The sequence below is a fragment of the Cupressus sempervirens genome, chromosome 9 (assembly GCF_028749045.1).
Source record: "Cupressus sempervirens isolate cs-2001-9-10 chromosome 9, ASM2874904v1, whole genome shotgun sequence".
Lineage (NCBI taxonomy): Eukaryota > Viridiplantae > Streptophyta > Pinopsida > Cupressales > Cupressaceae > Cupressus > Cupressus sempervirens.
The window spans coordinates 222498171-222523246 of NC_143126.1; the positions used below are offsets into that span (position 1 = coordinate 222498171).

The window sequence follows — 25076 nt, forward strand, 5'->3', positions numbered from 1 at the left end:
CATCGAGAGGGGTCACATGTTAACCTATGACCACTCTCAACTCATTTCATGACAAATTATCTCCCTTGGGGCACAATGGCTCTTAGGGACCCATTTGGTTGGTTCAAATGTGTTGAGAGGGTTCATAGTTTAACCTATGACTCCTCTCGATGCATTTCATGAAAACCTATGTCCCTAGCAGCCCTAGGGATACTAGAGACACATTTGGTTGGTTCAAATGCATCGAGAGGGGTCATAGGTTAACCTATGACCCCTTTTCGATGTATTTCGTGACCCCTCTAAATATATTTCACTACAATTTATGTCCCTAGGGGCTCTATGGCCCCTTGGGATGGATTTGGTTGGTTCGAATGTATCAAGAGGATTCATAAATTAACCTATGACCCCTCTTGATGCATTTCATGACAATGTATGTTAGTATGGGTGGTAGGGCCCCTAAGGATTCATTTGGTTGGTTCAAATTCATTGAGAGGGGTCATAGGTTAACTTATGACCCCTTTTGACATATTTCATGATAACGTCTTTCCTTAGGGGCCCTAGGAACCCATTTGGTTGGTTGAAATGCATCGAGAGGTTTCATAGGTTAACCTATGACCACTCTCGATGCATTTCATGACAATATATGTCCCTAGTGGACCTAGGACACCTAGGGATGCATTTGGTTGGTTCAAATGCATTGAAACCTATGACCCATCTTGACACATTTCATTACAATGTATGTCCCTAGGGCCCCTAGGGTTGGTAGGGACCCATTTGGTTGGTTTGAATGTGTTGAGAGGGGTTATAGGTTAATAATTAACTCCTCGCGATGCATTTCATGACAACATATGTCTCTAGTAGTCCAAGGGCCCCTAGGGACACATTTAGTTGGTTCAAATGCATTGAGAGTTTCATAGGTTATCCTATGAACACTCTTGATGCATTTCATAAGAACATATGTCCCTAGTGGCCCTAGGGCTCCTAAGGACACATTTGGCTGGTTCGAATGCATCAAGAGGGGTCATAGATTAACATATGACACCTCTTGATGCATTTCATGACAACATATGTCCCTAGGGGCCCTAGGACCCCAAAGGATGCATTTGGTTGGTTTGAATGTGTCGAGAAGGGTCATAAGTTAACCTATGACCCCTCTCAATGCATTTTATGACACCTTATATTCCTAGGGGCCCTAGGGCCCCTAGGGACGCATTTTCTTAGTTCTAATGCATTGAAATAGATCATAGGTAAACCTATGACCCCTTTGAATATATTTCATGACAAAATATGTTCCTAGGGGCCCTAGGGCCCCCAGGGATGCATTTGGTTGGTTTGAATATATCGAAAGTGGTCATAGGTTAACCTATGACCCCACTTGATACATTTCATGACAATGTACTTCCCTAGGGGCCCTAAGATCTATAGGGACACATTTTGTTGGTTTGAAAGCATCGAGTGGATTCATAGGTTAGCATATGACCCATCTCAACACATTTCATCACAATGTATGTCCCTAGTGGCCCTAAGGACCCTAGGGATGCATTTTGTTGGTTTGAATGCATCGAGAGGGGTCATAGGTTAATCCATGACCCATCTTGATGTACTTCATGACAATATATGTCCCTAGGGGCCCTAGTACCCCTAGGGATAGATTTGATTTATTTGAATGTGTTGAAAAGAGTCATAGGTTAACTTATGACCCCTCTCAACACATTTGATGACAACGTATGTCCCTAGGGGCACTAGGGCTCCTAGGGACCCATTTAGTTGGTTTGAATGCTTTGAGAGGGGTGATAGGTTAAAAATATGACCCCTCTTGATGCTTTTCATGACAACGTATATCCGTAGACCCTAGTTACCCTAGGGACCCATTTGGTTGGTTCAAATGTGTTGAGAGGTGTGATCGGTTAACCTATGACCCCTCTCAACACATTTCATGACAACATATGTCCCTAGGGGCCCTAGGATCCCTAGGGATGCATTTTGGTTGTTTTGAATGCATTGAGAGGGGTCATAGGTTAACCTATGGCCCCCTCTTGATCTAGTTCATAATAACTTATGTCTCTAGCGGCCCTAGGGCCGCTAGGGATGCATTTGGTTGGTTCCAATGCATCAAGAGTGGTCATAGGGAAACCTATTACCCCTCTTAACCTATGACTTGTCTTGATGTATTACATGACAACATATGTCCCTTGGGGCCCTAGGGCCCCTAGGGACGCATTTGGTTGGTTTGAATGCATCATAAGGGTCATAGGTTAACCTATGACCCCTCTTGATGCATTTCATGACAACATATGTCCATAGGGGCCCTAGGACCCCTAGGAACACATTTGGTTGGTTTGAATGCATCGAGAGGTGTCAGAGGTTAACCTATGGCCCCTCTTGATGCATTTCATGACAATGTATGTCCCTAGGGTCCTTATAGCCCCTAGGGATGTGTTTGGCTCATTCGAATGGATTGAGAGGATTCATAAGTTAAGCTATCATCCCTATTGAGACATTGCATGACAACGTATGTCCCTAGGGCCCCTAGGTACTTATTTGGTTAGTTCAAATGCATCGAGAGGGATCATAGATTCCTCTTAATGCATTTCATGAAAATGTATTTCCCTAGGGGTCATAGGGCCCCTAGGGACCCATTTTGTTTGTTCAAAAATGTTGAGAGGGGTCTTAGGTTAACCTGTCATCCCTCTCTACACATTTCATGACAATATATGTCAGTAGAGGCCCTAGGACCGCTAGGGATGCATTTGGTTGGTTCAAATATGTCAAAAGGGGTTAAAGGTTAACATATGACCCCTCTCTACATATTTAATGACAACGTATGTCACTAGGGGCTCTAGGGCTCCTAGGGACCGATTTGGTTGGTTCAAATGCACTGAGAGGGGTCATAGGTTAACTTATGACTCCTTTTGACATATTGCATGAGAACGTATATCCCTAGGGCGGCCCCCTAGGGATGCATTTAGTTGGTTTGAATTTGTTGAGAGGGGTCATAGGTTAACCTATAACCCCTCTTCATGCATTTTATGACAACATATGTCCCTAGGGGCCCTAAGGTCCCTATAGACCCATTTGGTTGGTTCGAATGGTAGAGAGGGGTCATAAGTTAACCTATGACCCCTCTCAACAAATTTTATGACAACATATGCCCCTAGGGACCTAATGATCCCTAGGGATGCATTTTGTTGGTTTGAATGTGTCGAGAGGGGTCATAGGTTAACTTACGACCCCTCTCAACGCATTTCATGAAAACTTATGTCCCTAGGGACCATAGGACCCCTAGGGACAAATTTAGTTAGTTTCAATGCATTGAGAGGGGTCATAGGTAAACCTACAACGCCTCTCAACCTATGACCCTTTTTAATGTATTTCATAACACATATGTCCCTAGGGGCCTTAAGGCACCTAGGGATGCATTTGCTTGGTTTGAATGCATCAAAAGGGTTCATAGGTTAACCTATGACTAACCCCTCTTGATGCATTTCATGACAACATATTTTCCTAGAGGCCCTAGGACCCCTAGGGATGCATTTGGTTGGTTCCATGCGTCAAGAGGGGTCATAGGTTAAACTATGACTGCTCTCGATGCATTTGATGACAACGTATGTCCCTAGGTGCCCTAGGGACCTTAGGGACACATTTAGTTTTTTTGCATGCATTGAGAGGGCTCATAGGTTAACCTATGACCCATCTTGATGCATTTTATGACAACGTATGTTCCAGGGCCCCTAGGGACCCATTTGGTTGGTTTGAATGTGTTGCAAGGGGACATAGGACACATTTCATAACAAAATATGTCCCTAGGGGCCTTTGGAGCCCTAGGGATACATTTGGTTGTTTTGAATGTGTCAAGGGGATTATAGGTTAACTTATGACCCCTCTGGATGCATTCCATGACAATGTATGTTCCTAGGGACCCTAGGATGTATTTTGTTGGTTCCAATGCATTGATAGGGGTCATAGGTAAACCTATGAGTCCTCTAAACCTATGACCCCTCTCGAAATATATCATGACAACATATGTCCTTAGGGGCCCTAGGGCCCTGAGGGATGCATTTGATTGGTTCAAATGCATCAAAAGGGGACATAGGTCAACCTATGACCCCTCTTAATGCATTTCATGACAACATATGTCCCTAGGGGGCCTAGGGCCTCTATCAATCCATTGGGAATGTGTCGAAAGGGGTCACTAGGAGCCCTAGTGACATATGTTGTCATGAAATGCATCGAGAGGGGTCATAGGTTAACCTTTGCCCCTTTTTGATCCATTTCATGACAATATTATATTTAATAGTAATAATAATTGTATATATTATGATATATAATAAATAATCATATAATATTACTATTTATTTTTAATAATAATAATATTTATCATATATATTACTATATATTATAATAATATATTATTACTATATATAATAATAATTATAATCATAAATATAATAATAGTTATTAATAATAATCATAACCATATGTAATAATAATAATTCCCACACTTTCCAAATTTTTGTTTCCCTCTAATATGGGTCGTTTCCCTCCAAAATTTGCAATGTGGGTGGTTTCCCTCCAAATTTTTGGCAATTGGAAAATTTGGACTTTTCGGTTACTGGATTTCATATTGGGTATCCGATCTATAATTAGATACCTAATTTGAAATCAAGTATATGATTAGGATTGGTATTTACCAAACCTATTTTGTCAACCCAAAAGTCATGTTTGAGAAGGGTTTCACTAACACTCAGACTTCAAGCAGTCATTTCACAATATTATTTTCATCAAAATTGAATGAAACAAAAAGGGTTTTCTTATAAAACTCTAAAGATTCCATTAATATAATTGCTATCAAATTCTAAATTCAATAAGTATTTATTAGTTAATTTTCAATGAAGGTGATTGTAAAATGCTAATTGACATACTGATTGAAAAGTAGCTATAACTTTCAAATGATATAAAATTTTTGAAATCCAAAAGTTGTGTCACATTTTATGCTTCGCCTAGTATAAGGAAAAAAAATAAAATTTGGTAAATTTTTCAATTAGTTAAGGTGGTCAGAGAAGAGAGTTTTTTTTTATTCTAAAAAAGTTATAATAGAAAATTTATATTCACTTATTTATGTGGAATAAAAATACCCAAAAATATGCCTCACAACCGGGCATGGGTCTAGTTTTTATACCTATAATTATATTAAAAAATATTATCAATTGATTTTGATTAAGGTGGTCAAACACACACCTACTTTTTATTTTTGCCCTAAAATTTTCATAGTATTGCATTAATATCCAAACTTTTGACCAATCAAATATTCTTTTATCTAGATAAGGCCTAATAGTTTAGAAACTACATTTGATTTCATACAAATTATTTTCTTACAACTTTTTGATATAAAGTCCAGAACCAATTTAAAATTATGTGTCAAGTTGACATAACTCTAATTTATTGGTTTTTCACTACCACTTAAGGCCATAGTTTGGTTGACCATGATCCTACACATGCCCACAAGTCTCTAACCTATAGAATGTAATGCAAAAGGAATTATCTCATTTTGGTCAACTAGTTGAAAATAATAATTGGTCAAATAGGGCCTCCTAGAATTCTAAATAATTCAAAACCTAGTCAAAATATGTTAAAAGTTACTTGAAATCCAAAACATAGGTTCTTTGTGTGTGCTGGAAAATGAGTCCTGCAAGAAGCATGGGTTAACAAACAAACACTAGTTTAAAATATTCAACATGCATCAAACGTTCACCAACATGCAAGGAATATATATCAACTAATGCTTGCTTGAGTTTTGCAACCCTAAGCAACCAACAAATCCAACCTTGCAGCCACCTCTACAACTCAACAAAGGCACCCATGAGAGGCCTTGTTGGTGTGTTAAGATGGGGGGGTATGTTTGGTGTGCTCTCCCAAACACAACAATGGAGTGAATCTCTTGAGTGAGTGAGTGCAAGTGTGCATGCAAGTAAGATATGAACCTAGACTAAATGAGATGAAGAATACCTCAAGAAATGGCTATGGAGAGAGCCATTCTTGAAGACATTCAAGGATGAAGATGGCATGCAATGAAAGAACTAACTAGATCTAAACACTATGATAAAAATGCAAGTATAAAATGAAACTACAAATGCATGTAGAAACTAGATTAACAATGCATGATGCAAACTGAATCAGCTACCAAATTGTAATTATGATCCTAGAAACCTCTATGAAAATCAAACTACAATCCAAATCCCTTAGCATGAAGATTCTAAGCTCAAAATGGCATGATAACAATGCAATAACGGGAGATGCCAATGCTTAAGACAAGCCCTCTATTTATAGGCTTGAGGGAGGGCTTGGTGAGGTGGCTTCCACATAGGTGCCACAAGGGATACACATGGGCTAAAGGACAAGCCATGCAAAAGTAAAAAAAAGAATGGGGGACAAATGTGTAAGAGGTGTAAGAGGCATAAATGAAGTGGAAGAGCTTCTCACACATGTGTGAGAAAAAATGTTTATAAAAAAAGGATTTAAGCTAATGAAATGAGATTAAGTAATGGGTAAGCTTAGAAGGATAAAAATGATGGTTATAGGCTAGGCTCTAGGTTAGGCTTAAGATTAAATTAAATGAGATTTAATTTAATCATGAGTTTAGAGGAATTAATAGGATGTGAGGGTTGAATAAACAAAGTTTATTTTAAAAAGGGAATGATGGAGAATCATGTGTTAAATTAATTTAACACATTAAGGCTAGAAGTATTTAAATTAAATTTAAATACTTAGGAGAATGAACTCATTTAATTAAAATAATTTAATTAAATAAATAGAAGAATGTGTGCAATATAATTAGCTAATTACAATGTAACGGGCAATATTAAAATTAATTAATATAGTGTTTAGGGATGATTTTAAGCGTCTACACTTTGATATGCATATTAAACATTCCCAAAGTTGTGAGTCATGAAATATAATTGGGTGCAAGATATTCAATTGTAAACTAGGCCTCATGTCATTGTTTGACACAGGCAAAAATGGAGAACTAAACCTGCTCAAAATGAAACTTCATGAATTGACTTGGAATGGAAAAATAGTAATACAAGATGCATGAAAATTTTGAATGTAAGGTGTTAGAAATAGTAAACACCTCTTAGGCCTCAAAAGGATAGCTGGGTACACATGCATTAAATGTGCTTTAAGGGCTCAAAAGCTTGGAATGGTACTCAAATTAGGAAGTTGATTTTGAGTCCCATCACGTTGTAGACTTCAAACCATCACGTGCTTCTTCAAATTGCAATATTCAAACAACACACATGGTCAAATATAATGGAGGCTTTAAAATATTTGAAATGAATCTGATATCATATAGAACCTAAGATTTATACAAACAAAAATATACACAATTAAAATTTTAGATTTTAAAGCCAACCATACATTAAGATAAAAAAATAAGTGTATATATAGATATGAGTTTCTCGATAAAATATGGAATTGACTTCTTATAAAAGAGTGGTAGAAAAAGAACTCATAGAAATAGGGCATTGAGTCAAACACACTTTTGACACTACTCACAAACCTATAGTTATGTAGATATCTCATGAATGTAGGCATCAAGTTTCCTACTTAGGCTTATAAATGTATTTGGACATATAGGTATAGAATAATAATGTGCAATAGGAATTTGGAACATGAATATAAAGCCATTTAAGTGTTGAATTTTGGTGCATAAGAACATTTTATTCTACATTAGCACAATTCAACATTGTTTGGCACTAACTATACTATGGAATGTGTAACACCATATAGAAGCATTAAATGTCATGGTTAATGTATTTTGTCGTTTCATTTCAATGAAAATGAACAGATATTGAATATAGAAAAAATAATTGGGCATTTTATATTTTATGTGGTAACTATTTATATTTGATTGTCAGAATGAATTTGTGAATTTAGAATTCCATTTCATTATTTTAATTGTCATGTTTTTTGTTTTTTTTGGAGGAGACTTACATTATCATGTAGATTTGTAAGTACTACATTATGGTTTTTTCTTATAAAAAAATTCAAAGTTGAAAATGAGTATATAATTTTGTGGATATTTATTTTAAAAAGTGCATATGCTATCAAATAGTATAATATGAACAAGGGAATTTAGAATAGAAAGATAATTTATTGTGAAATTATCTTATACAAGTGTGATTTATTACAAAATGACAAGATTCAACATAATTGAACACTAAATTTCTAAATTCAATATTTACTAGATGTCTTCTTTTGTGTTGTGTACCATTCAATAGTTAACAAAAAATGGCTCATAAATACCCATAATACTGAGAAAAAGAAATTAATTATAAAGTGAATTGTATCCGGCCAACTCACATTTCCCAATTTATCATTGCGAAGAGGCCTTTTGAAAATCATTCAACACTTAAAAAAAATCCAACTTATACAAGGTACACATACATGATTAATAAAATATAAACATATTTATTTGTTGAATTTCTTTAAGTAGATTTAGCAACATAATATAAGATGGAACTATGAAAGACAAGGTTATATTCACCAAATTGTTGATTATTCATAAGATCTTGATGAATATAAGATTGTGTTCCGTAGTTCTTGATTACTTTTATCACGTCTTTTGACATTGATAATTCTTATTCCCCCTAACTTATACAACCACTACTATTAAGCATTGGCATTATTTTTATTATTTTTATTAATAATCATATATGTTTTCTTGACAACCCAAAAAAATATGCTTAGTTAGTAACTAAAATATATAGATTTGAAATCACAATACGAAAAAGCTAGATTTGGGCTTTGATTCTGAAGAGACTTAGATAAGGAAGGGTTCAAAGTAAAAACATAAATGTTTGGGTAGTAAGCTAAACATTATTTTGTTGACAATATGCCATAATATTTTATTTTATTTTATTTTCATGTACATATGTATACATTATGAAAGAGAAAGATAATTTAACACTTCACTAAAATCCCTCAACACCCTTTCAAGTGGGGTATACCTATTCGAATTTTAAAATTATCCTTAATAGTGGTTGGCTATTATCAAGAACATTTTATATTATTATTTTCCATAAGATAAAATTTAAAAGCTATTTATAATCCTAAAATTAAATTTGCAAAGAAAATTCATTTTCAACCTAAACCCTAGCAAAAGTAATAATGTAACTTGCACAATAATGTAAACCACTTACATTTGGTAATTTCAAACCAAAGCTTCTAAATAGAAATATGAAATGTTCTCCTTATTTTCATTTCTATGCAATACTTTTGTATTTCAAAGCAAATGAAATTATTTCTATGCAATGCTTTCATATTTCAAAGAAAATGAAATTGTTTCTATGCAATGCTTTTGTATTTCAAAGAAAATGAAATTGTTTCATTCAAAACCTTGACTATATACATAGGAATAATACAACAATACATTAAAATAGAAAGTGTATGCGTAGAATAGAATGAGGCACTTTGGGGAAAAATAAAATATAAAATATTAAAAAGCTAAACATTTTAGGGTTCAATACAATTGGATAATAACTATTGAACCCATACCATTGGCTACAAAGAGAAAGGACAAATGGTGTGGATTTTTTAATTGTTGAGAGCATATCTAATGACTCATCATATCTAAAAATTGGCACATTTTTCTACACATGTTAAATTTGATCATACAAAAAAATTAGAGAACTTGAATAATAGTATAAACACATTATATTTTGAATGATTAGTAAACTAGAGAGAAGTAAATAGTGTACACAAATAATAATTATAAAAACCAAAGCTATAAACTAAAAATAAAATTCAACTCTTAATTTAACATGTTAATTTTAATAAAATTAAAATAAAAAATTGATAAGTGCATAATATTTTTTTTACTGGTCATCATTCCAATTTTGAATTCTACAAGAATAAGATATCTTAGGCAACTCCTTGAAGAAATAAAGAATAATCTTATGTAATTGCCACCATATAAATCCAAAAATAGATGAATGCTATATTCTAAAAGCTCCTTTCTTTTTTTCCTAACATGAAATGTAACTCTAAGTCTATATTTATTAATTCTAACCTATTTGACATCGCACCTAGTTTTTTTAATCCTACTAGAAGAAAGATGTGGACTAGTTTTTAGTCATGAGTACGAATATTGAATCCGTTGTATATAATAGTCTCATGTTAGTACTACCATATGTACATTCAAAATAGATGAATGCTATCCTAAGATGTCCTTTGCTTTTGTTCTAACATTGAATATTATTTTGTATTGATATTAATTGTTTGGTTCTATTAGCTGCACATAGATTTTTGTCTAATTAGAAGAAAGACTTTGACTACTTTTAAGTCTTTGTGAAGACTACATAGTGCACTGCAAATAATACATTCATATTATTACTACCATATGCAAATCCAAAGCCAAATGAATGTTGTCCTAAAAGCTTCTTTCCTTATCCTCTAACATGAAATATGATTCTAATTTGATACACATAATAGTTTTTCCTATCATAATTGATACACGTAATTCTTTTGTCTGAACTAGAAGAAAACACTAGTTACATTCGTTTGTAAGACTACTGAATGCATTGGAAATAACGAATGTCTCATATTATTAGTACCATAAGTAAGCCTTAAAAAAAAATGATTGTAATCTAAAAGCTCCTTATCTTTTCTCCTAGATTCTGAAGTGACATTCCCATTGGACGTACACAGATTTTCCTCCAAGTGGAGTAAAGATTGTAGACTGCTTTAAGTCACGAGTCAGGACTACTTTATGTAACGAGTCAACCCTATATATTGCATTGTGGGTCATTCACATCTTCGCATCTTTCGGATATATCAGGTCCATCTAACATCAAAAGCCAAATCCATGTTTGCAAGTGAACACCATGAAATTGCATTATTGTTGACGTGAGAAAGAATGGAAACATATCTCCAATATTTGGCCTGTTTGGTGAGCGGAATAGGAATACTATTCCAAAAATTTTGAATTTCTTGTTTGGATGCACCAAAACGGGATTGGAATACGAAGCAAAAATGAAATATGTATTCTATTTTTTGCCCAAAATTGGGGTTTTGCAATTCCACCAAAATAGGTGTTATTAGAATACGTATTCCTATTCCAATTTTTTTAATTTTAGAAAACATATATTTTCGGGTCTGCGAATTCCCATCAAATATTAGCTGAACCAAACAGAAAATAGGAATACGTTCTATTGCAGAATGCGTATTCCTATTCCGCTCACCAAAAGTGCTACACCAGAATTTCTACACAGCGAACTCTTTTCTTATTTTAATTTGCTGTTATGAAATATAAGAGTATGTAATCATGCTCTGCCCAGCTCTCGCCTTCTTTCCACTTATTCTCAGCTGCCTACTTATGATTCCCCATTGCGCTTCCCTCTCACCAAACGGCCAAATCTTGCTGAAAATCAAAAAGGAAGATTGGACGGACCCCAATAATTCTTTGAGCAACTGGGACGACTCTCACCAAAATCGCGCTTGGAACGGAATTTCTTGTGATAAATTCAACACCGTTACGGCTGTTGATCTCACTGGTGACTCTATTTCTGGCAACTTGACTTCTGCTCTTTGGGCCCTACCCAATCTCACTGTCTTTGACTCTCAATCACAATGCTTTCACCGACCCCTTCCCACTTGGCCTCTTGCACTGCAAGCGTTTGCGCAAGCTCGATTTTTCTCTTAACAAATTCACTGGAATGCTGCCCGCTCATGTCTCCCAATTGAGTGAGTTGAGAGTCTTGAATTTAGCGAATAACGTTTTCAGTGGCATCATTCCTATATCTTTCGAAATGCTGCCGAAGCTAGATGCTCTCTTCTTGCACGACAATAGTTTGAGCGGAACATTCCCTTTGTTTCTTGGGAATTTGGAGTCCCTAATGAACTTCACAATCGGGAGTAATCCTCTGCATCCCGGTGTTATACCGAGAGAGCTTGGCAATTTAAAGAAGCTGCAAGAGTTAGGGCTAGATAACTACAGCCGTGTAGGTGAAGTTCCACCATTCTTGGGCAATTTAACGCAGCTGAGGTCGTTGGACATTTCCCAGAATCTTCTCTCTGGCGTTATCCCGCTTTCCCTGGGCAATTTAACACGGTTGAAGTTGTTATGTTTGTGGCAGAATAATCTCTTCGGCGCCATCCCAATATTCTTGGGCAATCTATGCCAGCTAGAGGAGTTGAATATCTTGTTGAATCATCTATGGGGCAAGATTCTGGCCAGTTTGATTGCTCTATCAAATTTGCAAATACTGTCTCTGAGAAACAACAACTTGTCTGGACGAATTCCGGCCAACATTGACCAACTGAGGAGCTTATCCAATTTGAATTTTGGTGCGAATCAGCTTTACGGCACAATTCCTCAAGCAATTGCCAATCTCACAAACCTGAATCTTCTTCAACTGTACTCCAACCGGCTTACCGGGACGATACCTGCTCAGCTCGGGGAGCTACGTTACTTGAGTAACTTGATGCTCTACGACAACAAGTTCAATGGCGGGTTGCCTCACAATTTGGGTATGTACTCAAATCTCATTGAAGTTGATCTGTCCAGAAGCGGATTGGAAGGCCCTTTGCCGACAAATCTGTGCATGGGAGGAGTGTTGTATGGTTTCGAAATCACCTCGGACAATTTCAATGGTTCGCTGCCTTCTACTTTTAAAGATTGTAAGTCTCTGCGCTTTCTCTACATTGACAACAACCAGCTGAGCGGTGAGATTCCTCCAGGGCTATGGGGCGCTGTTAATCTCCAGGGATTGTTCTTAAACAACAATAAGTTCCGAGGGAAGATTTCACCTGCAATAGGCCAAGCGAAGGAGCTGAGTCGATTGAAGATAAGCAACAATTTTTTCGAGGGAAGAATTCCTGCGCAAGTCGGACAGCTGAAAAGTCTTCTAGTATTTGAAGCTGGCAACAATCGTTTGTCTGGCCCCATTCCCCGTGAGCTCGGGAGCTTGGTTTTGGTAAATATTCTTACGCTGAACCACAACTTTCTGTCAGATGAGATACCCAAGGAAATAATTTCTCTGAAGAACCTCAGTGCGCTCAATTTGGGTCATAATAGACTTACTGAGGAAATCCCTGCATTGTTTCTGAGTGACATGACTAGTCTTAATTTGTCAAACAATTTTCTTTCTAGAGGGGTTCCTCCCGAATTGGAAGCATCGACTATTTACGTTTTCAATGTTTCCAACAATCACTTGTTCGGACGCATTCCTGATGGCTTAGACAATCCGGTTTACAAGGACAACTTTGTGGGCAACCCGGGGCTATGTGGAGGTCAAAATTTGATGCTTCCTTCGTGTTCCTCTGATCAGCACAATCTCCCGTCTCGTAGTTTGGCTACTCTTCTATCGATCTGTTTAGTTGTACTGGTCGTTATCCTGTGTTCCGTTTGTCTGTATCGTTCCTTGTGTTGACCATATTCGAAAGTTGGCAAACAATAGAAAAGTTTTTCAAAACAGGTAAAGGTGGCAAAATATTTGAAACGTGGCATACAAACATAGCAAATAAAGGTGGTTTTTTGGCGGCAGCATAAAAGATTATAACACTGACATAAAGTACGTGTGATTAATTTCTCACCGCAGTATGTGCCAAGTGCTATAATATTGTGGCGGACTTGAAATGGCATTGAAATACAATTTTCTTTGTGGGTGCTTGTTAAGGTTGAAAGAAACATTAACACAGTGCATTATGAGGGTTTTCTTGGTTGTTCTCTGTAAATTTATGGTTCGGAAACAGGATTCTTTTACTGTTATTGCAAGTTTAATCTTCGTGGAAGAACTCTTGGACAGATTTTTGACAGCGAAATATAATTTTTTGAGTTTTGGCATGCAAATCTTTTAAATAGTTCACTGAAGATAATATATTTGTTTGGCATTGCGAAAGGACAAAATTTTTTCATGATACTGATTTCTTCTTTGTTCAAACCCATTTGTTTTTCTTTTTCATATGCTTGAACGAGAGGAATAGTGTGCTGCTTCTTCAAAGCTGAATATGGATTTCAAAGGCAAAAGGATAAAACGTTTTCAGGTAAAAAGACGACAGTCTTCAGGTATGTTGTGAAGAGATAAATATGTCATTTTTTGAGTAAGAGACAAATGGTGTCTTTCTTCATTTGTTTTCGAAAATACAATCAATAAAACTTAAAAAAACTGTAGCCAGAATAGTAAAGTTGAAAAGGTTTGCATTTGATCTTCAGAATTCTTTTCTTCATGAAGTCAAGGGTTTCAAAATTTTAGTTATTTCTTTCATTGCTGTTGTCAGATCTTTTTAATCACATGGCAGATCGAAACTCCAAAAGAACAAATCACAGTCATTAAATTATAATCTTTCAAGGTTTTTTAAAAGAATTCTGAGAGGAGATAGGAAAGAAGTTTTTTTTTTTTTTGGATCTTTACTGAGATTCAGACAAGAATGACATAAACTCTAAACGAAAGTTTCAAAAAGACAAAAGAAATAAATGAGAAGACACATTATCTGTAATATAGATGATTTCAAAAGCATTGCATGTTCAAACTAGAAATACTGAATAACCAGTGGTAAAATGTTTTTCTTTTTGAAGAAGTAAACAAATTATCTTGAAGATTATTTTAAGAGTATTAAACTCGGAATACTTCCAGCACAGTTTTGATTAAAAAGGAAGAGATGACAGACCCTTTCATAAAGAAAGGGCACATTCGAGTTTTAAGTAAATTAAGTTGGTTTCTTTAACAACATTTTGAAAGAAGTTTTTTTTAACAAACCTAACTGGTTCAGTTAGGTTCATGTAACTTATCAGTTTCGAATTTCATCTCTATAAATATAGAGATCATTTGTAAATAAAAAACAGAGAGAGTTGAAAAGAGGCAAAAAGAAGACTTATATTTCAAAACAATTTGTAAAGACTGAAAGTCTTATTATAAACTTGTATGCATGTATAAATGTCATACATATACATTTATATATGTGTATAAGGTTGTAATTACAGTATTGATAAAAGAGTTAAAATACCCGGAGCAGTAGAAGCTGTTGATAGTAAAAGAGTTGGAACTCAATAAAAAATACAGGTTCATGGAGTGGTTTTTCTCCCTATGACGAAACCGTGAGAATTTTTGAGGGTTTTCCACTCGGCACAAAATTGGTGTCTCTTCTTTCTGTGAGTTGGTATTATTATGCATGTTTACATTTCAGTACAGTTTGATTTCTCCACTACTATAAATTGTGAATTAAAATTAGTGTAATTAGATTACGAGATAATTTAATTGTGTTCTGATTCACCCCCCCCCTTAGAACTATGATACTTCCAACAAGTGGTATTAGAGCATAGGATTCCTTTTTGGAATTGTACCAGGGATATTAATTGGATGTCATGGCTCAATCTGAAGGAGCTTCTCTTAATAGGGCTCTACTATTTGATGGAAATGATTATGTTTTCTGGAAAGTTATGATGGAAGCCTTCATACATTCCTTAGATGTAAGAATGTGGGATGTTGTAATAACAAAATATATTGTCCTAGCAATAGTTCCCGCTGATGCTAATGAAAAACTAAAATTTGAACTGGATAAGAAGGCAAGATATGCCCTTCTTTGTGGTCTCTCTAGAGACATATTTGCCAAAGTCATTTATTGCAAATCAGCCAATGATATATGGGTTAAACTTGAAACTATATATAAAGGAGATGATAAAGTAAAAGAATCTAAACTGGTTACTCTTAAAACAAAGTTTGACAATCTAAAAATGAATGAAGATGAAACTATTGTTGCTTACTTTTTAAGAGTAGATGAAGTTGTAAATGCCAGAAAAGGTCTAGGAGAAGAGATAGAAGAACATGATGTAGTTTCAAAGGTCATTAGGTCAGTGTTATCTAAATTTGAAACAAAAATATCCACTTTAGAAGAAAAGATTTTTTTTAAAAAAATGACCTTGGATCAAATTCAAGGCACATTAACTGCATATGAAATGAGGATTAGCCATCAAGCTAGTTCCTCATCAAAAGAATCAGCTTTTAAAGCTGAAAAACATGATGAGAGCGACTCAGATCTAACAGATGCTTTAGAAGCATTGCTAGTTAGGAGAATGAGAAATAAATATAAAGGCAAACCAAAATGCTTCAGCTGTGGTCAATTAGGACACTTTGCTACAAAGTGCCCAAATGTCGAACTTGATGCTTGTGATAAGAAAACTGAGAAGTTTTCTAAAAAGAAGCCTTGGAATCAGAATAAAAGATTTCAGGATTATAAGAAGAAAAGTCTTCTTTCTAAAGAAGATTCAAATGAAGATTCTAGCGATGTGGATGAAGAAGGGGAAAGACTATTCATGGTTGAAATAGTCCATACCCCTAAACATGAACCCAGTGAATCTGAATCATTATCTGATTCAGATACAGAAGTAAATCTAGAATAAGAACATTTGAAATTGTTGCAAGAACTTAAAAGACTAAAGAAGTTGATTTCTAATCAAGAAATTGAAAATAAAAAAATTCAAGAAGAGTTAAAGGAAGGAAATATGATTATAGAAAATCAAAAACTTTTGCTTGAAGAAAAAGATAAAAAATTAAAAGTCTTACAGAGTTCATTAGAAGAATCTACCAATTAGAAAACAAAGTTCTTGTTAAGTGGTTATTGTTTTAATTGTAATATTTTTGGGCACAAGGCTATCTTTTGTGAAAATAGCATAAATCAAAGAAAAGGAAAAGTGGTTAGATGCTTTAAATGCTTTCATTATGGTCATTATGCAAATCAATGTAAACTGAATATGAGACCAAAACAAGTCAGGAATCAAGTAAGGACAATAAAAAAGTCTTTAATTGTTGAAACAACTCTATTTGCTCAAAAACCTGCAACGTGGGTATTGGATAGCGGCTATTTACACCATATGACTGGGTGTAAAAACAAATTTAAGACCCTAAAAAATTTTGATGGAGAGTTTGTTCGATTTGGTGATAACTCAGGAGCACACATTACGGGAAAAGGCTCAATAATTCTAAATAAAGACACACCAATTCATGATATGTACTTTGTTGAAGGTTTAAAACATAACTTACTAAGTGTAAGTCAGATCTATGATAGTGGATATTCTCTTTCTTTTGATGCAAAAGGTTGTTATATAAGAAATGAAAAGAATAGAGTCATTGCCAGTGGGTTGAGAACAAATGGTAATCTCTATAACCTAATAGATTCATTTGTCCAAGAAACTTCATTAGTTAATACTTCTCTAATGAGTCAAGTAGAAGAAAATTGGTTATGGCACAAAAGATTGGGACATTTAAACTTTGATAATCTTGCCAGAATTAACAAGAATAAAAAGGTTAGAGGTCTACCATAGATTACCAAACCAAAGAATATTTGTGAAGAGTGTGTTAAAGGCAAACAAACAAGAGTTTCTTTTAAAACAAAAGAATACTTGTCAAATAGACCACTTGAATTAGTGCACACTAATTTGTGTGGTCCAACTAAAACAATCTCTCTAAATGGTGAAAAATATTTCATGCTGTTTATAGACGATTATTCAAGAATGGTTTGGGTAATGTTTTTGAAACATAAATAAGAAGCTTTTGAATGCTTCAAAGTTTTCAGAAAATGGTAGAAAGAGAAACTTATTTAAAATTAAAATGTTTGAGATCAGATAGGGGAGGAGAATTCATCTCTCAAGAATTCATTGAGTATTGTGAGAAGCATGGAATAAAAAGGCAATACTTTACTACTAGGACACCACAACAAAATGGTGTTGTTGAAAGAAATAATAGAATAGTAAAGGAAATGGCCAGAACCATGTTAAACGAAGCTAAACTACCTGATAGATTCTGGAAAGAAGCTATTCATACAGCTGTTTACATTCAAAATAGAGCACAAATCAAAGTTAGAATTGCTTACACTCCATATGAATTATGGAATGCTAAAACAAAAAATGTCAAGAATTTTAAGATTTTTGGCTACAAATGCTTTATCAAAAAGAACGATGATTCTTTAGAAAATTTTAACTCAATGTTTGATGAAGGAATCTTTCTTGGGTATTCCAAGCATAGCAAAGCCTATAAATGCTTTAATAAAAGGTTGAACAAAATAGTGGAAGTTGTAAATGTCATATTTGATGAAAATTTTGTGTGCTGTAATGGTCAAGAAGACCATGAAGATTCATCCTTTCAGATATCAGATGTCATGACCCCAAAATTGAAGGATATATACATATTTGAATAATGATAAAAATTAAGAATAATAACCAATAGCTAATAATAACTATTATAATGATAATATATTCACATTTGACTATATATGATATTAATAACTAATGATAATTACAATAAATTGATTAAGAATTAATAAAACAATATAGTATTATATTTACATAACATAATATGTTATAATAACATATTTTAAACATTAATATATATATATATATATATATATATATATATATATATATATTCTTTGAAAGGATAAATATTTATAGCCTATTTATATTACTCAACTATTTTATACTAACATAAGTTATTATTCATAATTATTTATATTATTCATTATCATATACATATATCTACTACAATATGACTCTTATAAATTATCAAAAGCAATAAATAACACAAATCCAAACTAAGCAATTCAACGTGATATAATATGCATTGGGACATGTCCCCTCAAATCACATGGGTTCTAACTGGGTTGAGCTTTTCGAAGGATGTGGAGACAGAGATACAAAAGCATCCAGATCGAGTATATACGGGGATCATCATAAGGATTTTGTGAAGATAGACGACATCGAATCGCATCAAGCATTAATTTTGAAACTTCCAGCAAGCTTCCACAGAATTCATTAACACGTGGACCGAGGGATAACAACGACATCAACATTAAACATCAAGGTCGACTTCAACGAAGAAGGCAGGGCAGATTGAGGTGACGACATTCTTTTGCAAAGGGTTACAAAAAACATACTCGGAAGGAACCACATTAAAATTAAAAAGAAATAAACCAAAGCAAATCGGTGGTCCAACACGTCACCATTATAAACAACCCTCTTAGCACCAACCCACGTGAAGCTTTGTTCGCTCAACACAATAACCAAAACATCACTATTATCTCAACCTTATTGTGAAGGGAGAATAATTGAGGTTAAATTAAATTATTAATAAGAAGGAATATTAAGTTGATATAATTATAAATATAGTTTATAATTATATTAATTATTTAAAGATTGAAATTAAGTTGTCATACAACAAGGAGACAGTTATAATTAGAAATACAATTGATCTCTAAGTTATCAATAATCATATTAATTATTTTAAAGGATTAAAATTTCTTGAAGATAACTACAAATTTCCTATAATTCCACATATAAAGTGAATATTTGAAGCCTTAAATTGGAAACTAAGAGCATTCCCAAGGACATCAAAAAGGGATCATCACATCAGAAATAGTACATGATAAACATACTAAAAATGATAAACATGAACTAACTAATGAAAATGAACTGGTTGATGAAACTGAACCAAAAAATTGTTCAAGTCCTAAAATAACTAGTACTGGTTCAAAAATAAAAAATTCTTCTAGAATAATAGCTGAGAGACATCATGAGTCTCAAGTTATTGGAGATGTAGTGAAAGGAATTCTAACCAGAAGAAAAGCCAAAATAGGAGAACAGACACATATTGCTAAACATTTTTGCTTAGTAGTTGACTTGGAACCAAAGAATGTTGCTGAAGCCTTATCAGATTCTTGTTGGCAAAATGCTATGCAAGAAGAGATAAATCAAATAGAGAAAAATAAGACTTGGGAATATGTTCCTAGACCTAGTAACAAAAATGTCATAGGTGGAAAGTGGATATTTCGTAATAAACTGAATGAAGAAGGTAAAGTGGTCAGAAATAAAGCTAGATTTGTTTGTAAAGGCTATGCTCAATAGGAAGGCATTGATTTCGGTGAAACATTTGCACCAGTTGCAAGAATGAAATCAATTAGAATATTTTTTGCTTATCTTAGTCATAAAAAGTTTACTGTTTATCAGATGGATGTTAAAACAGCTTTCTTAAATGGGTATCTTGAAGAGGAGGTATATATGGAACAGCCAGAAGGTTTTGAATCTGCTGACAAACCTGATTATGTTTATCGACTGAAAAAGGCTTTGTATGGTTTAAAACAGGCTCCTAGGGCTTGGTACTCCAGGTTGGATAAGCATTTGATTTCAAATGGTTTTTCTCGTGGGAAGGAAGACATCACTTTATATATCAAGGTGATTAATGATGACATTTTGGCTATAGAAATCTATGTAGATGATATTATTTTTGGGTCTACTAATGATGATTTAGCAAAACATTTCTCTAAAATCATAGAATCTGAAATTTGAGATGTCAATGTTAGGGGTGCTCACTTTTTTCCTTGTTTTGCAAGTCTCACAGCTAGAACATGGATTATTTCTTTCCCAAACAAAATATGCCAAAGAAATGTTGAAGAAATTCAATATGTCAAAATGCAAACTTGTTAGCACTCCTATGGAAACTAGTTGCAAATTAATGAAGAATGATGATTCACCATCAGTTAATCAGACTCTTTACAGATCTATGATTAGAAGTTTGCTATATCTAACTGCATCTAGACTTGATATAATGCAAGTTGTATGTATAGTGTCAAGATTTCAATCTGATCCAAAGCAATCACATCTTAACATAGTGCATAGAATACTGAAATACATTCAAGGCACTCTTGATTATGGTTTATGGTATCCTCACTGCAATGATTTTACTCTTGTTGGTTATACTGATGCAGATTGGGGTGGATTTGATGATAAAAAGAGCACTAGTGGTGTAGCTTTCTTTCTTGGTGAGTGTCTGATTACTTGGCATAGTAAGAAACAGGATTGTGTAACCCTATCCACTTGTGAATTTGAATATGTTGCCGTTACAACATGCTGTACTCAATTAATTTGGATGGATTATTAGTTATTTGATTTGGGCATTTAGGTTTCAAAACCTATTTCAATAATGTGTGATAACATGAGTGCTATTCAATTAAGCAAAAACCCTGTTATGCACTCACGCACCAAACATGTAGCCATCAAACTTCATTTCTTGAGAGATAAAGTTCAAAATAATGAATTCAAATTGGTTTATGTGCCTACTCAAGGACATGTGGCTGATATTTTTACAAAGGCACTACCAAGAGAACTATTTGAATAGTTGAGAACACGATTGGGACTTTTCTCTCAATCACTTCTTGCATAAACTCTTTTACTAATCACTATTCTGTAATAGATTTTTGCTCCTTTCACAGAAAGCATTCATGAAAAGCAGGTGGTCAATTTTTGACGCAAAAATTTTGGGGGAGTAATATAATCAGCATTTCACACAGGTTGTTTTTAGTCGGTTCACAGATTGGTTTATTGGTTTTAGATTTGGTTTCAGATTTGATTTCTCAGTTTGTGGTTGATTCAAATTAAGTTGGTTTTAGTGATATGGATCAGCATTTCATGTGAAAATTTTTGCATCAAAAATTGGGGAGATTGTTGACCATATTCGAAAGTTGGCAAACAATAGAAAAGTTTTTCAAAATTTGCAAAGGTGGCAAAATATTTGAAATGTGGCATAAAAACATAGCAAATAAAGAAGGTTTTTTGGCGGCAGCATAAAAGATAATAACACTAACATAAAGTATGTGTGATTAATTTCTCACCGTAGTATGTGCCAAGTGTTATAATATTGTGGCAGACTTGAAATGGCATTGAAATACAATTTTCTTTGTGGGTGCTCATTAAGGTTGAAAGAAACATTAACACAGTGCACTATGAGGGTTTTCTTGGTTGTTCTCTGTAAATTTATGGCTCAAAAACAAGATTCTTTTACTGTTATTGCAAGTTTAATCTTCATGGAAGAACTCTTGGATGGATCTTGGATAGCGAAATGTAATTTTTTGGGTTTTGGCATGCAAATCTGTTAAACAATTCACTGAAGATAATATGTTTGTTTGGCATTGCGAAAGGACAAGGTTTTTTCATGATACTGATTTCTTCTTTGTTCAAACCCATTTGTTTTTCTTTTTCATATGCTTGAACAAGAGGAATAGTGTACTGCTTCTTCAAAGCTGAATATGGATTTCAAAGGCAAAAGGATAAAACATTTTCAGGTTAAAAGATGATAGTCTTCAAGTATGTCGCGAAGAGATAAATATGTCATTTTTTGAGTAAGAGACAAATGGTGTCTTTCTTCATTTGTTTTTGAAAATACTGTCAATAAAACTTAACAAAACTGTAGCCAAAATAGTAAAGTTGAAAAGTTTTTCATTTGATCTTCAGAATTCTTTTCTTCATGAAGTCAAGCATTTCAAAATTTTAGTTCTTTCTTTCATTGCTGTTGTCAGATCTTCTTAATCACATGGAAGATTGAAACTCCAAAAGAACAAAGCACAGTCATTAAATTATAATCTTTCAAGGTTTTTGAAAAGAATTCTGAGAGGAGATAGCAAAGAAGTTTTTTTTTTGGGATCTTTACTAAGATTCAAAGAAGAATGACATAATCCCTAAACGAAAGTTTCAAAAAGACAAAAGAAATAAATGAAAAGACACATTATCTGTAATATAGATGGTTTCAAAAGCATTGCATGTTCAAACTGGAAATACTGAATAACCAGTGGTAAAATGTTTTTCTTTTTGAAGAGGTAAATAGATTATCTTGAAGATTATTTTAAGAGTATTAAACTCGGAATACTTCCAGCACAGTTTTGAATAAAAAGGAAGAGATGACAGACAATTTCATAAAGAAAGGGCACATTCGAGTTTTAACTGAATTAAGTTGGTTTCTTTAACAACATTTTGAAAGAAGTTTTTTTTAACAAACCTAACTGGTTCAGTTAGGTTCATGTAACTTATCAGTTTCGAATTTCATCTCTATAAATATAGAGATCATTTGTAAATTAAAAACAGAGAGATTTGAAAAGAGGCAAAAAGAAGACTTATATTTTAGAACAATTTGTAAAGACTAAAAGTCTTATTATAAACTTGTATGCATGTATAAATGTCATACATATACATTTATATATGTGTATAAGGTTGTAATTACAGTACTGATAAAAGGGTTAAAATACTCGGAGCAGTAGAAGCTGCTGATTGTAAAAGAGTTGGAACTCAATAAAGAATACAGGTTCATGGAGTGGATTTTCTCCCTATGACGAAATCGTGAGGATTTTCGAGGGTTTTCCACCCAGCACAAAATTGGTGTCTCTTCTTTCTGTGAGTTAGTATTATTATGCATGTTTACATTTTAGTACAATTTGATTTTCCACTACTATTAATTGTGAATTAAAATTAGTGTAATCAGACTGTTAGATAATTTAATTGTGTTCTAATTCACCCCCCCCTCTCAGAACCTTCATACTTCCAACACCTTGTATTACAAGAAGCCAAAAAGCATTCCATTGTGGAAAGTAACTCCATTCCACTCGACATCAGTGAAGGAGTGATACATCTTCCCAAATTTGAAGGAGAGTAACGTGATTGGATCCAGAAGTGCTAGAAAAGTTTACAAGGTCCATCTGCAGAATGGAGAAGCAGTGGCTGTTAAGAAGGTCCATAACATAAGTAGATTAGTTGGGAGTTTGAAAAGAAAAAGCAAAGAAAAGGAAAGTAAAATGGGAGAAGTGGAGGTGAACATGTTGGGGTACATCTCGCATAAGAACATCTTGAAGCTTCTCTATTGCATTTCGAGTAAAGAGGCAGATTTTAAGCTCTTGGTGTACGAGTTCATGCCCAATGGCAAATTTTTCGACTGTCTGCATCGGTAAGGCAGAGGACAAGGAATGGTAGGTGAATGGTGGATAAGATATCAAATTTCTCTTGGCACAGCTTGGGGGTTGAGTTATATGCATCATGATTGCTGCCCTCCAATACTGCATAGTGATGTGAAATCCAACAACATCTTGCTGGATGACAAATTTGGGGCTAGAATCATAGATTTTGGCATCTCTAGAGTGCTTCAGAGGTTGGGGAAAGCACATTCAGTGTCTAACTATGTGGGCTCACATGGATATATAGCCCCCGGTATGAAACTTTCTCTCTACAAATTCTAATTTTTAAAAATTTTGGCTTGCATACTTTTCTCATATTTTCTTCCCGCGTATGAAAATCTGATGTTTAGAATATGTAGAGAGACTAAATGTCTTCTAAAATTTTGTGAGACTCTCCTTTCTGGTACTCAATTTTCTCCCACTATCGTCTATCAATAATAGGTGGTCTTTTTTTTCAATAAATCAAAAGATTAAAAATATTAAATAATATAATGTAACTATATATTGCCAAATCCTCATGGCTCTTAGTTGTTAGATGATGATAAAATGCTAGTCTATATTGTTAGATGACTCAACTTATGGTGAAATACTTTTTTCTTAGACTTATTGATTGATAATTTGATGTTAGTTATCTTACATATTAGACTAATGACACTAATCTTATGTTTAATACTTATGACTAGTGATGACCACTTTTGTACAAAGCCCTCATGATTATGACATAATTTATTAAGCATAGGGAAGTGGCTATATGAGTATATTATGATGATGATTCATGCATGTTTAATAATTATTAATATGTGCAAGTGATGTTTTTTGTTTCTTATGGATTATGGTGCTCCATAAATACTAGTGTTAGATTATGGTGACTGATTAGGAGAGTACTGTACATACTCCATAATTTCTTTTGGGCCCTATTTTATCAAGATTCGTAGATTCACCATTCGTAGATTTGAGCCAACATGTTATAACCCTAAAGCGGTTTAATATTTGTACAAAAGGGCTTAGAATTAGGGATTGTAATATGTTGTGATGCAAAATTGCTTCTTGCGGTGATATTGAGTTGTAAGGGATTATGGATTGTAATCAGGTTGTAATCACTGGATTGTAATGAGACTGAACTTGCTGTTTGGTGGACGTAGCCTAGGGATTGGGTGAACCATGTTAAATCTTGGTGCTTTGTGTTCATTTTTGTGTGATCTATTATTTTCTATTATTGGTTATATTTGCATGGAGTTTTTATTTTTGCTTATGGTTTTATCCTAACAAGTGGCATCAGAGGGAGGTTGTCTTTTAGTTATCCTCTATAGGAAAGTCTCACGCTTAAGTGGGAGTCT

General features: G+C 34.1%; 1 pseudogene; it reads left to right on the forward strand.

The window, feature by feature from the left end:
* The first annotated feature begins 11287 nt into the window (after window positions 1-11287).
* LOC149538309 (uncharacterized) lies at window positions 11288-24021 on the forward strand (annotated as a pseudogene).
* Window positions 24022-25076: the final 1055 nt, after the last annotated feature.